Consider the following 10018-nt stretch of genomic DNA (forward strand, 5'->3'; position numbering starts at 1 on the left):
GCTCAGTGGATGGAGTGTCAACCTGTGGACTGAAAGGTCCCAGGTTTGATTCCAGTCAAGGGCATGTACCTTGGTTGAGGGCACATTCCCAGTGGGGGTGTGCAGGAGGCAGTTGATCGATGATTCTAACTCTCTATCCCTCTCTCTTCCTCTCTGTAAAAAAATCAATAAAATATATTTTAATATATATATATATATATATATATATATATATATATATATATACACACACACAGATTTATTTTTTTCCTGACCAAGTAGCCAGCACTGCGGTGGCAGAGACCTCTCCCAGAGCTATGGGCTCAGAGAGAAGGCTGTGCCATCTTACCAAGAAAAGAGGACCTTCTCTGAGGTCTGGAAAACCCACAGCAGAGGAAACCATTGAGCAGCTGTGACGCCCCAATCAGCACAAACACGTGGATCCAAGTGAGTTCTTCATTCACCCACGGAAAGGTCAGAGTTTGCGGGGAAAACGTGAGGGTTCTGGGTCACCGTGGTGCGCCCCAGGGACTCTGCACCCCCAGCGGCTCCGTGCCCCAGTGGCCCTGTGCCACAAGCGGCCCTGGCCCCACGCGGCCCCTTGCCTGGACTTCCCTGCACCCCTAGCAGCCCTGTGCCGAGAGCTGTGCTGAAAGAGACAGCAGCTGCAGAGAGAATAGCACACTGCAAGACCCAGTGCTGGGTTTGGCATGATCTTCCCCCAAATCGGGTCTTTTTTAAAAACACCAAGGGACAGGGGACAAATTGTTAAGAATTGGGGCCGTCCAGTCAAAAGCGGAACATCTGGACACCTTGGCGCAGACCCATCCTGCGCCTGATCCCCTTCACCCCCTTGCTTCTGAGTACTAGGGAAGGACTGCCCAGTTTGGCATATCCTGGGAGACTGAAGGGGGAAATTGCCTTCCTGGAAACAGAGAAACAGGGATCAGAGCGAGAAGAAACAATGTGGGAACTGAGTCAATCTGGGAGCTGGCACCCAGGCAGCTTTCCTCGACAAAACATAGAGCCATAGAGAAAGAAGGCTAGAGCAGCCAAAAAGACTGGGAAGTCAAACCAGAAACACTGCCACCTAGGGGCTGAATTACAAACATATTCCCCACCACCACCTTTTTACCTATCTTTCTTTCTTTCTTTTTTTATTTTTTTAAATTACTTTTAATTAATCAAAAGTAAATGGACACAAATAACTAAGAAATAGTCTAATTAAAATTAAGGACTAGCTTATAAAACTGAGGTGCAGTGGGACACAGGAAACTGCAATACTGTCTGGACCGAGAAGTAGGTGTGCCAAATAGAATCACAGAGGAAGTGAATGACCACTACTGCACATTTTTATGCTAATTTTTCTATTTTTTATTTTATTTTCATCTTTTACATCTTTTAGTTTATTTCATTTTTTACATCTTTTACTTAAGAAACTAATTTTTTTCTTTTATCCTCACTTGATTTTACCTTTACAATTATTACATTTTTCAATTTCAATCATCATTATTACAATACTACTGCTATTTTGCATTTTTTGTTTCCTTTATTTTTTTAAGTACCATTTTAATTTCTTTTTATTTTACATTTGGATTAGTCTTCATTCTATTTTAATCTCTACTATAGCATCATTCAACCCTAACTCAACTCGACCTTTATGCCATCATTCTCTTACTAACCTTTACCCTTTTCATCTCCTGTTTATCTTATCTCTTTCTGGCTTTGGTTTTCCCCTAATCTTTCTGTATACCCTCTGCTAAAATTCTCACCATACTTATATACCTAATTTTCAACCCCCTGCTCCAAGTGCATAAATACCACTCTCTTTGCTATATTAACTATTAAAAAAAACAAAACAACTGTTTTCCTCTCTATGTTTTGTTGTTGTTTGTGTGAATGTTGATTATATTGAATTTTTACGCTTTTTAGTGAGATTGATATGCTTATTCTTTTGTTATTATTGTTGATTAGTATTTTTTAATTGCTTTGTTTTTGTTTATTTTTTACTTCTGTTTATTGTAGCCTTGCTTAATAATAGTGGATACTGTAGTTTGTAATAATTATTAATTTCCAAGTATTGTTGCTGGCATTTGCGAGGATTGGTGGTTGTTCTATGGGAATTTTCTCCATATATATATATATATATATATATATATATATATATATATATATATTAGTTTGTTTCCCCTTTCTCTCTTAGTCTGCTTCTTGTCTCTCTTTCTCTCTCTCTCTCTCTCTCTCTCTCTCTCTCTCTCTCTCTCTTTCTCTCTTTTTTTTTCTTATCCTATTTCTCAATTTCATTTCAACACTACTGTTTTTCTTTCTATCTCATTATTTATCCCTCTTTTTATTTTTTTACCTTTCTTCTTTCTCCCCTACCCCCTGATTTGCCTTTCTCTAGGGATCACCTTTATTAGAGGTTATTAATATCACAAATACATTCCTGTTCAGTGTTTTTTGTGCTGTACCTGGTAGTGTTGTATTTTGTGCCTTTAAATCAATGCAGGGGAAAGAAAACCACATAACCGGACATCCTAAAAAGAGAGACCATGGGCAAACAAAGAAATAGCCTGCACATGAAAGGAAAGCAGGCATCAATAGAAAATGAAGTAAAGGAGTTAGAGGCAAGCAAGCTACCAGAGAAGGAATTCAGAGTAATGATCATAAGATGACTAAAAAGAATGGAAGAGAAATTTGACAATAACCAAAAATAAATGAAGAAGAACCAAGAGGAACTGAAGAAGAACCAAGAGGAAATGAAGATGAACCTAGATGAAATGAAAAATTACATCACTACCATGAAGAACTCAATAGAAAGCATCAAGAGCAGACTAGAAGAAGCAGAGGACCGTATCAGTGAGCTAGAAGACAAGATGGAAAAAAATACCCAATTAGAGCAGCTCCAAGAAAAAAATATTAAAAAGCAGGAGGAGAGCCTACGGGAGCTTTAGGACAATAGAAAACAAAACAATATTCAAATAATAGGGGTTCCGGAAGGAAAGAAAACTGAGGTAGGCATGGAAAGCGTATTTCAAGAAATAATGACAGAAAACTTTCCTGAGATAGAGAAGAAAAAACCCACACAAATCCAAGATGCTCACAGTCCCAAGCAAAATGAATCCCAGAAGACAGACACCAAGGCATATTATAATGAAACTGGCAAACACCAACGACAAAGTAACCAGAGAGAGACAGAAAGTTACATATAAAGGAACCCCCATCAGACTAGCAACTGATTTCTCCACAGAAACTTATCAGGCCAGAAGGGAATGGGATGAAATATACAAAGTCATGCAAAGAAAGGGTCTGAATCCAAGAATACTGTACCCACAAGGCTATCAATCAAAATTGAAGGGGAAATCAGAAGCTTCACAAACAAAAAAAGACTAAAGGAATTTATCTCCACCAAACCAGAAATGCAAGAAATGCTAAAGGGTCTATTGTAAAAATAAAGAAATAGAAAGCAAAGAAGGAACACAGGGGTTTGAATAAAAATGGCGTCATATTAGTACCTATCAATAATAACTTTAAATGTAAATGGATTAAAAGCTCCAATCAAAAGACATAGGGTAACAGATTGGATAAGAAAACAAGACCCATATATCAGTTGTCTACAAGAAACCCACTTCAGAAAAAAAAATGCACACAGACTGAAGGGATGGAAAAAGGTTTTCCAGGTGAATGGAAATGAAAAAAAAAAGCTGGGGTAGCAATACTTATATCTGAAAAATTAGATCTCAGAGTAAAGGACATAACAAGAAATAGTGAAGGCCACTTCATAATACTAAAGGGAACAATCAAACAAGAAGAAATAACCGTGGTAAATATATATGCACCCAATACGGGAGCACCCAAATACATAACAAAACTGCTGGAGGACATTAAGGGAGAGATTAATAACAGTACAATCATAGTAGGAGATTTTAATACCCCATTGTCGCCCTTCGACAAATCATCTAAACAAAAAATCAGCAAAGAAATATCAATCTTAAATGACTCACTAGACCAGATGGAATTAATCGACATCTTCAAAACATTCCACTCCAAAGCCACATAATATACATTCTTCTCAAGTGCATAGGGGACATTCTCAAAGATAGACCACATTTTGGGACATAGGCAAAGTCTCTTCAAATTCAAGAAGATAGAAATCATATCAATCATCTTCTCAGATCATAGTGGCATAAAACTGGAAATTAACTACAATAAAAATAATCTAAAGAAATCAAATACATGAAGACTATACAGGATGCTATTAAACAAGGGCTGGGTTACCAGAAAAATCAAGGAAGAAATTAAAAACATCCTGGAAACAAATTACAATGAAAACACAACAATCAAAAATCTATGGGACACAGCAAAAGCAGTTTTGAGAGGGAAGTTCATATCCCTACAAGCCTATTGAAAAAAACAAGAAAAAATGGTAATAAATTACCTAACTCTACAACTCAAAGAGTTAAAAAAAAAAAAAAAAGAGCAACAAAAAAGCCCAGTGTAAGCAGAAGGAAGGAAATAACAAAAATCAGAGTGGAGATAAAGGATATAGAGACCAAAGAAACAATACATAAGATCAACAAAACCAAGAGGTGGTTCTTTGAAAGGATAAACAAAATAGATGAACCTCTATCCAGGCCAACCAAGAAACAAAGAGAGAGGACCCAAATAAACAAAATCAAAAACAAAAGAGGCAAAATAACAGACCCCACCAAAATACAAAGGCTTGTTACAAAATACTATCGATATGAACAACTCTATTCCAACAAACTGAACAACCTGGAGGAAATGGACATATTCCTAGAAAAATACAATCTTCCAAAACTCAATCAGGAAGAATCTAAATATTTCAATAGAACAGTGACTTGGGAAGAAATTGAAACAGTCATCAAAAAGCTTCCAACAAACAAAAGCCCAGGGACAAATGACTTCACAGAGAGTTTTACCAAACTTTCAAGGAAGAACTAAAATCTATACTCCTCAGATTATTTCAAAAAATTTAAGAGGAAGGAACACTTCCAAACTTCTTCTATGAAGCCAGCATCACCCTAATACCAAAACCAGATAAAGACAACTCAATGAAAGAGAAGTACAGGCCAATATCACTTATGAACATAGATGCCAAAATCCTCAAAAAATTCTAGCAAATCGGCTCCAGCAGAACATCACAAAGATCATACACCACGACCAAGTAGGACTTATTCCAGGAATGCAAGGATGGTACAATATCTGCAAATCAATAAACGTGATACATCACATAAATAAATTGAAAGATAAAAATCATATACCGAATTTTCTGGGGTATAAGACGACTTTTGAAACGAAAAAAAGTCAACCGAAAATCGGGGGCAAAAGACCAAAATTGCACAAAAATTACCTGCAGATCTTTACGGCAAAGTAAGTGTTTTCTTTAAAGTGGGGGGTAGTCTTATACAGCGAATATAGGCCTAAATCTATGGTTTAACTGTAAAATTAGGGGGTTGTCTTATACGCCAGAAAATACGGTAGTCATATCGATTGATGCAGAAAAGGCATTTGATAAAATCCAACACCCTTTCCTGATAAAAACTCTCAACAAGGTGAGAGTACAAGGATCATACCTCAACATAATAAAAGCTATATATGATAAACCCACAGCCAACATCATACTCAATGAGCAAAAACTAAAACCATTCCCTCTAAGAATAGGAACAAGACAGGGATGCCCACTATTGCCACTCCTCTTTGACATAGTACTGGAAGTACTATCCATTGCAGTTAGACAAGAAGAGGAAATAAAAGGCATCCACATCTTATTTGCAGATGAAATGCTATTGTACATAAAAAAAAAACCACAAAAGACTCCATTAAAAACTAATTGACTTAATAAATGAATTTGGCAATGTAGCAGGATAAAAAATTAATGCCAAGAAATCTATGGCATTTCTATACACCAACAGTGAACTTACAGAAACAGAGAATAAAAAAGCAATTCCATTTACCATCGCACCAAAAAAATTAAGATACCTAGGTATAAACTTAACTATGGAAATAAAGGACCTATATGCGGAAAACTACAGGACACTGAAAAAAGAGAGGAAGATGTAAACAGATGGAAGAACATACCATGTTCATGGATTGGTAGAATCAACATCATTAAAATGTCCATACTTCCTAAAGCAATCTATAGGTTCAATGCACTCCCCATTAAAATACCAACAGCATATTTCACTGACCTAGAAAAAACTCTTCAAAAGTACATTTGGAACAATAAAAGACCTCAAATAGACACAGCAATTTGAGAAAGAAGAGTAAAGTAGGAGGGATCTCAACACCAGACTTCAAGCTGTATTACAAAGCCACTGTTCTCAAAACAGCCTGGTACTTGCACAGGAATAGACACATAGATCAATGGAATAGAATTGAGAACCCATGTATCAACCCAAATCACTATGCCCAATTAATATTTGATAAAGGATGCATGAATATACAATGGAGTCAAGACAGTCTCTTCAATAAATGGTGTTGGGAAAATTGGACAGATACATGCAAAAGAATGAAACTGGATCACCAACTTACATCATACACAAAAATAAACTCAAAATAGATACAGGACTTAAACATAAGATGGGAAACCATAAAAATACTAGAGGCATCCACATCTCACACCTGTCAGAATAGCCAACATCAACAAATCAACAAACGACAAGTGTTGGCGAGGTTACAGAGAAAAAGGAACCTTGTGCACTGCTGGTAGGAATGCAGACTGGTGCAACCACTGTGGAGAACAGTATGGAGTTTCCTCAAAAAACTGAAAATGGAACTCCCATTTCATCCAGTAACCCCACTCCTAGTAATATATCCCAAGAAACTAAAAACACCAATCAGAAAGGATATATGCACCCCTATGTTCATAGCAGCACAATCTATAATAGCTAGAATTTAGAAACAGCCTAGGTGCCCGTCAACAGATGATTGAATCCAAAAACTATGGTACATCTACACAATAGAATACAATGCTGCCATAAAAAAGAAGGAATTCTCATAATTTGCAGCAACCTGGATAAAATTGAAGAACATCATGCTTATTGAAATAAGCCAGTCAATGAAAGAGAAATACCACATGACCTCACTCATTTATGGATAATAAAGAACATTATAAATTGATGAACCAAAAGATAGATATAAAGACAGGAAAGCAACAAACAGACTGTCATATTATAGTGGGGAGGGTAGAGAGATTTGGGGGAGATAAGAGATCAACTGAAGGACTTGTATACATGCATATAAGTACAACCAATGGACACAAAACTCTGGGGAGGGAGGGTATGTATGGGAGGGGGGGACAATGTTAAAATATGTACACAGATAATAATTTAATTAAAAAAATAAAAGCAACAAAATATAATACTTAAATGGACCTCACTTCAAGGAAACAAAGAATTATTATAGTTATGCCAAAGATATAATAGTATACCTTGTGCAAATCACTATTGACTTTAACTTAAAGTTAGGAACAAGATCCTAAATCTTATTCATTTTTCTCAGTTCAGACATTTGCTTATAGACAAAACTAGAGGGCTTATGCACAAAATTTGTGCAAGAGTGTTGGCCCCTGCTGCTGCAGCAGCTGCCTCTGTCTCACCCCTGATGCTGTGGCTTTGTCCAGAAGGTTATCTGGAAGAATGTCTTGTCTAATTAACATATTACTCTTTTATTATCTCTATAATAAAGAGCCAGGGTGTACCACCATTTTGACCAAAGCTCTAACAGACCAGAAGTAAGTCCTGGGTTGTCATGGCATTGTTTCCTCTGCAGGCCCAATGTCCCATCACTGATTGCTGAGTGGGCTATGAATCAGGGCCAGAGAGAGTCCTGAAGAGAGAATCAAAGACTGATCCATTGCCTCTGTGGCAGTTTTTGACCAGCACTTGCCTTTCTCCTTCTCTTCCAATCTGACCAGCAGCCATACCTCCATTTCTCTCCAGGACTCCACTGGGGCTGCTAATCAGGCCTGCCTTTCTGATCAGACCCCATTGATAGGCCCAGAGACACTGACTGGCATAGAAACTGACTAACCAGAGCCAAATCTGGGGCTTAGATGTGTTTCTGTCCAGGGAGAGTGGTCGATCCCAAGGCTGGCTCCAGTGGATCCCGAGGCCAGCTCCAGCAATGGCTTTTCAAATCTACAGAAAATGATCATCAGTTACAGCCTGGACCCTTGCTGCCAGAAGATCCTGCAAGATGGAGGGCTGCAGGTGGTAAAGCAGAACCTGAGCAAAGAGGAGCTGATAGCCAAGCTGAAGGATTGCAAAGGCCTTATCCTTTGCTCAGCCACCAAGGTGACTGTGGATGTCATCAGCGCAGCAGAAAAGCTCCAAGTGGTGGGCAGGGCTGGCACCAGCATGGACAACGTGGATCTGGAGGCTGTGACAAGGAAGGGCATCCTGGTCATTAACATTCCCAGTGGGAACAATATTAGTGCTGCAGAGCTCACTGGTGTGATGATCATGTGTCTGGCCAGATAGATTCCACAGGAGATGGCTTTAATGAAGGATGACAAATGGGACCAAAAGAAGTTCATGGGAACTTAGTTGAATGGAAAGATCCTGGGAATTCTTGGCCTAGGGAGGATCTGGAGAGAGGTGGCCATCCAGATGCAGTCCTTCAGGATGAAGACTGTAGGGTATGTCCATCATCTCAAGAGAGGTCTTGGCCTTCTTCAGCATTCAGCAGCTGCCTCTCTAGGATATCTGGTCCCTCTGTGACTTCATCACTGTGCACACCCCTCTCTTGCCCTCCACGACAGGCCTGCTGAATGATAGCACTTTTGCCCTGTGCAAGAAGGGAGTGCACATGGTGAACTGCACCCACAGAGGGATCATGGATGGGGATATCCTGCTCTGGGCCCTTCAGTCGGGGCAGTGCGCAGGCGCAGCGCTGGTCTTGTTCATGCAGGAGCCTCCTTGGGACCGAGCCCTTGGTAGACCATGAAAACATAATCAGCTATCCCAACATGAGCACCAGCACCAAGGAGATCGCTGTCCAGTTTGTGGACATGGTGAAGAGGATAGCCCTCGCTGGGGAATCATGAATGCCCAGGACCTTACCAGCGCCTTCTCTCTGCACACCAAACCTTGGATCGGGCTGGCAAAAGCTCTGGGAACTCTGATGAGAGTGTGAGCAGGGTCCCCCAAAGGGACCATCCAGGTGGTGATGCAGGGCTTATCCCTGAAGAATGTCAGGAACTGTCTGAGCCCCACAGTCATTGTTGGTCTCCTTAAAGACTTTTCTAATCATGATGATGTGAATTTGGTGAATGCCAAACTGATATTGAAGGAGGCTGGCCTCAAATTTAACCACCTCCCATAACCCCACTGTGCCAGAAAAAGAAGGTTGCAGAGAAGGCTTCCTGAGCATGGCCTTGGCTGATGCCCTCTACCAGGCTGTGGGCTTTGTTCAGGACACCACACCTGTGCCACAGGCACTCAACAGTGCTGCCTTCAGAGCAGAAGTGCCTCTCTGCAGGGGTCTACCCCTGCTCCTGTTCTGGACTCAGCCTTCCAACCCTGCCATGTTGCCTACCATGATTTGGCTCCTGGCAGAGGCAGACATGCAGCTGCAATCCTACCAGACCTCAGTGGTGTCTGATGAGGAGACCTGGCATGTCATGGGCATCTCATCCCTGCTGCCCAGCCTGGATACCTGGAAGCAGTATGTGACTGAAGGTATTCAGTTTCATTACTAACCTTGGGGCTCACCAGGACCAGCCTTGAGGCATTGTATTCAACATTGACAGGTTACATTCTTGGGTCTGACACCACTTATGTGGTCTGAGACCTATAATAACCACTTAATAAACAGCTCACATTCCCCCTTCTCCAAAAAACAAAACAAAACAAAACAAACAAACAAACAAACAAACAAAATCTGGGTCAACTGTGAGGAGCCAATGGCTGCCTAGGAGGAGGAGCTTTTGACACTGACTGGCATAGAAACCAACCTATCAGAACCAAATTTGCCAGTAGAAGAGGGCAGTTGGGGCGGGATCAGGCCTACAGGT

The 10018-nt window shown here is 40.0% G+C and overlaps 1 pseudogene across 1 annotated transcript; it reads left to right on the forward strand.

The window, feature by feature from the left end:
* The first annotated feature begins 7977 nt into the window (after positions 1 to 7977).
* On the forward strand, positions 7978 to 10018 carry LOC311616587 (D-3-phosphoglycerate dehydrogenase-like; annotated as a pseudogene). Its single transcript has one exon. The product of its transcript is annotated as a D-3-phosphoglycerate dehydrogenase-like (transcript).

The sequence above is a fragment of the Pipistrellus hanaki genome, assembly GCF_964339955.1.
Source record: "Pipistrellus hanaki genome assembly, chromosome: 2".
In the NCBI taxonomy this organism is placed as follows: Eukaryota; Metazoa; Chordata; class Mammalia; order Chiroptera; family Vespertilionidae; genus Pipistrellus; species Pipistrellus hanaki.